We start from the raw sequence: 6,563 nt of genomic DNA, 5'->3' as shown, positions 1-6,563 counted from the left end.
GCAGGGGCCTGGCCTTGTGCGGGCCGGGCCGAGCCGGGCCGAGCTGGCGGGCAGGGGCCTGGCCTTGGCCGGGCAGGGGCGGGCCGAGCCGGTGGGCAGGGGTCTGGCCTCGGCCGGGCAGGGGCCGGGCCGAGCCGGTGGGCAGGGGTCTGGCCTCGGCCGGGCAGGGGCCGGGCCGAGCCGGCTGGCAGGGGCCTGGCCTTGGCCGGGCCGGGCCGGGCCGAGCCGGCGGGCAGGGGCCTGGCCTTGGCCGGGCCGGGCCGGGCCGAGCCGGTGGGCAGGGGTCTGGCCTCGGCCGGGCCTTGGCCGGGCCGGGCCGAGCCGGCGGGCAGGGACCTGGCCTGGGCCGGGCCGGGCTGGGCCGAGCCGGCGGGCAGGGGCCTGGCCTTGGCAGGGCCGGGCCGAGCGGGGGGGGCAGGGGCCTGGCCTTGGCCAGGACGGGCTGGGCCGGGCCGAGCCGGCGGGCAGGGGCCTGGCCTTGGACGGGCCGGGCCGAGCCGAGCAGGCGGGCAGGGGCCTGGCCTTGGCCAGGACGGGACGGGACGGGCCGAGCCGGCGGGCAGGGGCCTGGCCTTGGCCAGGCCGGGCCGGGCCGAGCAGGCGGGCAGGGGCCTGGCCTTGGCCAGGACGGGCTGGGCCGGGCCGAGCCGGCGGGCAGGGGCCTGGCCTTGGACGGGCCGGGCCGAGCCGGCGGGCAGGGGCCTGGCCTTGGCCGGGCAGGGGCCGGGCCGAGCCGGCCGGCAGGGGCCTGGCCTTGGCCGGGCCGGGCCGAGCCGGCGGGCAGGGGCCTGGCCTTGGCCGGGCCGGGCCGAGCCGGCGGGCAGGGGCCCGGCCTGGGCCGGGCCGGGCCGGTGCCTGGCCTTGGGACAGCAGTGGGGAAAGAAGAACTTTTAAAGATAGTCTAGTGTTGCTCTCATTCTAGAGGTGAATGATCAACTTTCTGTACCATTCTTGACAAATGCTTGCCTAATTTATTCTTAAACATTTCCTGTAATTATTACTACTGTTGTAAAGATTGCCACATACCCTAAGTTTTTCAGGTTGTAATTTAAGCCCCATGATTCCGTGTAACTGTGTGCAGTGGATGCACACAAAAGTTCTTCCTTACAGCTACCTTTTAGAGTTTAAACATTGTTATTTCTCTTCAGTATTGCCCTTTCTAGGTTAAGCGGCTGTTTTTCAATTTATGCTTTGAAGTCAGACTCCTGTACATCGTTGAGCACCCTCTTGGACTTACTGTAGACCCTCGCCAGTTATACTACACCCTTCTTGAAAAGCAGTACATCATCTGGAGGGTTCAGCAGCTAATCCGTGCAAATGTAGCGCGGCAGAAATAATGCTTGGACGTACTAACTCCAGTGTGATGTGTGAGGAGGAATCACTGGGCCTTTTGATTAGCAAGAAACGGTACGTAAAAACTAGGTGACAGAAATAGGACACGCAGCTGGCATCCTCGTCTTCAAGCTTACAGTGCAGCTCCGTGGGCTTTGGCTGACTAAAGAAGAGCATGAGGCACAGGAGGGAACTGCTGCTGGATCTTAGTGAAAGGATGGTAAGTCATTTGGAGAGAGGTTTTCAAAGCCGGGAATTCAAGTCGGGTGCCCGATTCCAGATTGCCTGTGAAATCCCTGTGTACTTCCCTCGCTTGTCTAACTTTGTGTTGTATATTGTCTAGCAGCTTTTCTTTGAAAGTTAACAAAGCTACACTTGTGTGATAGGTGATGTAATGATCTCATAACAATAGGCAAAATCCAAGTCGCAGAAAACGCCAGCATTTGAAAGAGAGCCCTGATAAATTGCTAGTGCCTTATACCACTGCCACTTACCAGGCCTTCCATGTTAGAGCTGTCTTAATCATTGATGCTGTTTCCTCAGACTTGGAGCTGTAATATCTGCTTCTTGTTTCAGGGTTTATTATGAAGTTGCTGATGGTACTGCCTTAGCCCTTTGGCTAAGAAGAATAGCAAATAATTTGTGGATTATCCGTAGAAGCAGCAGCCAAACAGCATTCTCTTCCAATCAGTAGGGAAGAAAGCTGCTGCACCGGTTTGTCTGGGTTCCCTCATACCAAAGGTCTTTCTCACATTTATTGATCCTTTTATATTTTCCAACTTGTTCAGGGTCAGTTGATGACCTGAGGGAACTGTCACATCTTTGAAAAGTGCTTGTAACTGTGAAAAGAGGTTTGTTGACTTCCTCACGTGATAAGTAGACATTGAAGAAATTGCATGTTGCTCATCTCTTAAGTCAGAGACCGGAATTGGATAGATGCTGTGTTACTAGAAAATAAAATACAACTGGGCCCCTTGAGACAGAAATGTCTTGATGAAATCGTGTCATATTATCACAGGGACGTAGTGACTGTTTTCTCAACTAACAAACAGATCCTAGGCAAAAATAATGTTTGTTCCAGGTAATTCTGGTCAGTCTCCCAAGGCAGTGGATCTGCTTTGCAAATGAGAAAAAGTGGACCTAAATACTATTTTTGTTCCCCAGTTCAAAATGGGCACAGCAGAGCCTCTACAGTTTTCAAATCGGTAGCAGCTCCTTCGCCTGCTTGTTAGCAGACAGAGCAGAATCTGTACTTTCTCCTGTATGGCTCTTGAAAGAAACTTGGTTGAACTCCTTTGCTTGGTGGAAGAAAAAGTGGGATGTTGGATCAAGTGCAACTGTAGCAAATACTGACCTTCCTGAAACTATTTAGAGTGTTCATGTGTTGATACTCGTTAGAAAAAACCAAAACTTGAAAAAAATCCTATAAGGATTAAGCTATAAGATTGTTTTCAGGGGAAGAAAAGGAAAAAAAAAAAAAGGAAAACTAAATGGAAGATAGTTTTAGAGAAAGTAACGTTCATAGCACTTGGAGGTAACATAGCTGTCTGTAAACAGGATGCTTAAGGAAAAGATACTTGGTCTCTTTATGATTCTTTCTGTGGCCTTCTGACTGAAAAGTCTGACTGTGTGAACCCTGGTTATCTGTGTTACGGAAAACTGATGTGCTTTGCAAGCTGAGATTCTTCTGCAACAGAGCAAAGTAGGAGAGACATGGTCTTGTGGTTTGGGTTACTATCATGTAATTTACACAGACTGTGTAACAGCCAATTTTGTGATTTAAAAACTTCATTTAACTGCTAAAGGATGAATGTGCCCCATGAATAGTTTCTCGTGTTCATGCACATTGCCAGTGATTTACTACTGAGAGAAGTCCTAGCAATTGTAAACAACTAGATAATTCATCAGAACATCACACATAAATATATCTCCAGTGATTTTTATATCACAGTTAGTCTAATGCATTAACTTTTTATCTGTGGAGCTCTTCCGTAATAATCTACTTCTCATTTTATGGGATAGACCATGAAAGAATTTCTTGAAATATCTAAAAGACAACATTGGATGACAAAAGGGGAGAGACAGAATGGGTTTTGAAGTGTCGATGCAGTATTACAGATTGTGTTGCCATTCATAGAGGAGAAGACTACTTTGGTTATGATACCAAAAGATTTCTCTTCCACATCTGTAAGCTACACTAATTATTTTATGCTTAGAAGCTTAAAAGATCCTGAGAAGTTAATTTCAAGCTCTTAGTAAAGTCTACATGGCGAACATGATATTATTCCCCTTGTGTGGTTTAGATTAACACGTATCTTTCTCAGTGACAACTATTAAACTGAAAGATTTATTTTCACATATCATGGATATCAGAAATGATAAGAGTACGTAAATTGTTGGAGGTTTGGACTTACAAGTCTACTGAAGGCTTTAAGTGCCTGATTAATGTTTAAGAGCAGAAGAAACCCTACTGAATTCAGGTGGGACCATGTTTTTGTGAAGCAGCACAACTTGTTTTAGTACACCCCGTGCACTTTTGTACCCACACATACCCTACCCCCTGTGTCCGTGTCTCCCCCATATGCTCCCCGCTGCTCCACCCCACCCCCTTCACCCACACGAGTTGTTTCCCCCTGCGCCCCCTGCTCTCCTGTCTCCTGCCCTGCCTCCCTCCTTTCCCTCCTCCGTATTCCACACCACCACCCCCCATCATCCATCAGGCTCCAGACCCCTGATGTGTTGCCTGCACCATGTTCTCTGTAATTTTTTTTCCTTCTTTTCCTTACAAGTTGTTGTTGTTTCTTTTTAATGATGATTAAACTGTTTTCGTTTCAAGCCACGAGTTTTCTCACTTTTGCCCTTTCCGATTGTCTCCCCGTCCCGCTGGGGGCGGGGGAGCGAGTGAGCGGTCGCGTGGGCCTTCGTTGCTGGCTGGCGTTAAACCAGGACACGAGGTGAGTTGCAAGCCCTGTCTGGCTAATGCTGGAGGCTCTCTGTGTTCCTCCTGCCATCTCGACGGGCCGTCCTTGTTCTTCATCGCCGCTTTATAGCGAGCGCCTCTCGCTCTGTAAGCGGCAGTACTGGGGCCGTGTTGCAGGCGGCAAAGGGCAGTTGTGACGCTTGCTGGCAGGAGCGGCAAGGAGTGCGGAGCCACGCTCCTGTAGGGAGCAAAGATGGAACCTCGAGGGCTCTGTGGTCCTCTGCTGAGGACATCTAATATCCCGACAGGCCTCTTTGCTTTCCCTGCCTCAGTCTGATTACTTTGCACGCCAGAGGGCAGGGCGGTAAGTAACACTGTGCAGCGTCTTTTCGATAAGAGACAAGCCCCGCGCAAGAAGCCTTGCGTGCGTGCAGGATTAGGAGAGCAGCGTTCTGATAGCACGGAGGTGCCCACCCCGACCGAGCCCCAGGGTCGCCGGGGTATCGCTGGCTTGCAGGTGGGCCGCTCGCATCTGGTGTGCTGGGCCGCGGCCTTTCCTGCCGAACAGAGCTGCCCCTCTGGCACGAAGCAGCTTTGGGTCTCTTGTGGCCTGCCTTCAGGCTGTCACCTGAACCAGGCGTTATTTTTTGTTGTAAATCTCTCGCCAGCGTCTGCTGCCTGGCTGCTGTCGCTCCTGCAACCCTGATGCCACATGCAGAAGGATACAGCAGACCCTGGGGCTTGCTGAGGTGCACCGCGGGGTCCGTATGCCGCACGGCCACATAGCGTGCGAGCGAGCGAGGCTCCGTGCCTAGGAAGCCTCGTCTTGCAAGACCTGTGTTACTCCTAGGGGGAGGATGGCCGTGCTGCCGGAGTTACAGAAGAGGTGGGGAGCAGGAGAGGAGCAGAAAGAAGCATCTGAACTGGCAAATTCTCCTGGCAGTGCCAAGAACAAGAGCTGTGGTGAGCCCTGGGCCCTCGGGGCCCCGTCTCCCCTCTTCGGCGTTCTGGTCCCTCCCCTGGTCCCTTCTCTTTCCCACACCCCTGCCCATTTTTTCTTTTTTTTTTTTTTTTTTCTTTCCTCCCTTGTACCTCTGATACTGAAAAGCTGGTCAAAGAAACTCCCTAAGACTCGTTTTGGAGTTTTAGAAAGCGGGCATTCTTCATTGCAGTGCTGGATGCACGGGGGATAGTTCCACCTAGTGTGCATGCCACAGCTTTAGCACAAACAGGTTATATAGAATAACTAATTGCTTATTAATCAGATTAGTACACATATACATAAAAACGACGGCAACCGATTATCATAGTACTGCCTACATCCAATCATGCGCAATGAAGGATCCATTTGAGATGAAGGGCTGCTTTTGCGACCACCGACCTATTTGAAGTTCTTGCTGGCTGTCCTCGAAGTCTTTATTCTTGTCCTTGTTCTTTGATCTTGAAGCTTAATGCAGTTTCAATCACATGTGGTCAGTTTCAGCATTGTTCTCATTTAGCGTACAGGAACATCTAGTCATAAGAGCAAAGAACTGCAAAACTTATGAATAATTACTAGTTAGTCACTTCACTACACTTTTGTAATTATGTCCCCAGGTACCCTTTGTCTACTGTTTCAACAATAATGTTAATACATGATCATTTATCAAATCTCACTTATACAGTTATCTAACAGCAAACCAGTTTTCATCAGTCTACATTCTAAAGGAAGTGTTGTATTGTGAGCTGACCTGTTTAGCTCGAGTCCTAATTAGGGCAGCTGCTAGCCTCCCCCTTTGCTGGAATTCCTCTACTCATTTGGTGTTATTTTCTTAATATGCTGAAATACAGTTTGTGATTTTAATTTTTCAGATGTGTTGTCATAAGGGTGTGGTGATGCTCAACAGATGCCCCATCCTGTGGGAAGCACCCCCTCCATGGGGCAGGCAGTGTGGATTATCTGGTGTTGGGTCAAGAACCCAGAGCGGAATTGCTGTTGCAGATTATCCCAGATGAGGTTACCTACTCTGGATTACCTGGGTGGAGCCCCTGGTGAAGGTAAACCTCATGCATGACCCCCCCCAGCCTGTGCATGTTCTTGTGCACATATCTTACCACCGCAAACTAGCCATCTAACCCACCTTCCCTGTGAGTTTTTTCCCATGCCGATTGGTGGGGGCATCACCCCCTTCCCCCCACCCGCTGTGTATCCCTGAAGTTCCATGTTTTCTTGGTGTCATTTGTGGCTGCAGCCCCCCTCCCCCCCACCCCAAACCGCGGGGGTGTGGCTTCTGCTGACCCTTTCCTGCATGACTGCAGGGGGTGTTGTTGC

General features: G+C 50.8%; 1 long non-coding RNA gene across 1 annotated transcript; it reads left to right on the top strand.

Annotated features, from left to right (window-relative positions):
- The first annotated feature begins 4,162 nt into the window (after positions 1-4,162).
- Positions 4,163-6,245, top strand: LOC126037511 (uncharacterized). Its single transcript, XR_007505725.1, has 3 exons — positions 4,163-4,286; positions 5,103-5,215; positions 6,104-6,245. It is a non-coding gene; the product is annotated as an uncharacterized LOC126037511 (long non-coding RNA).
- Positions 6,246-6,563: the final 318 nt, after the last annotated feature.

This window comes from Accipiter gentilis, unplaced genomic scaffold (assembly GCF_929443795.1).
Source record: "Accipiter gentilis unplaced genomic scaffold, bAccGen1.1, whole genome shotgun sequence".
Lineage (NCBI taxonomy): Eukaryota > Metazoa > Chordata > Aves > Accipitriformes > Accipitridae > Astur > Astur gentilis.
The sequence above is the reverse complement of the archived record's forward strand: the minus strand, read 5'-3'. Positions and strand labels throughout refer to the sequence as shown.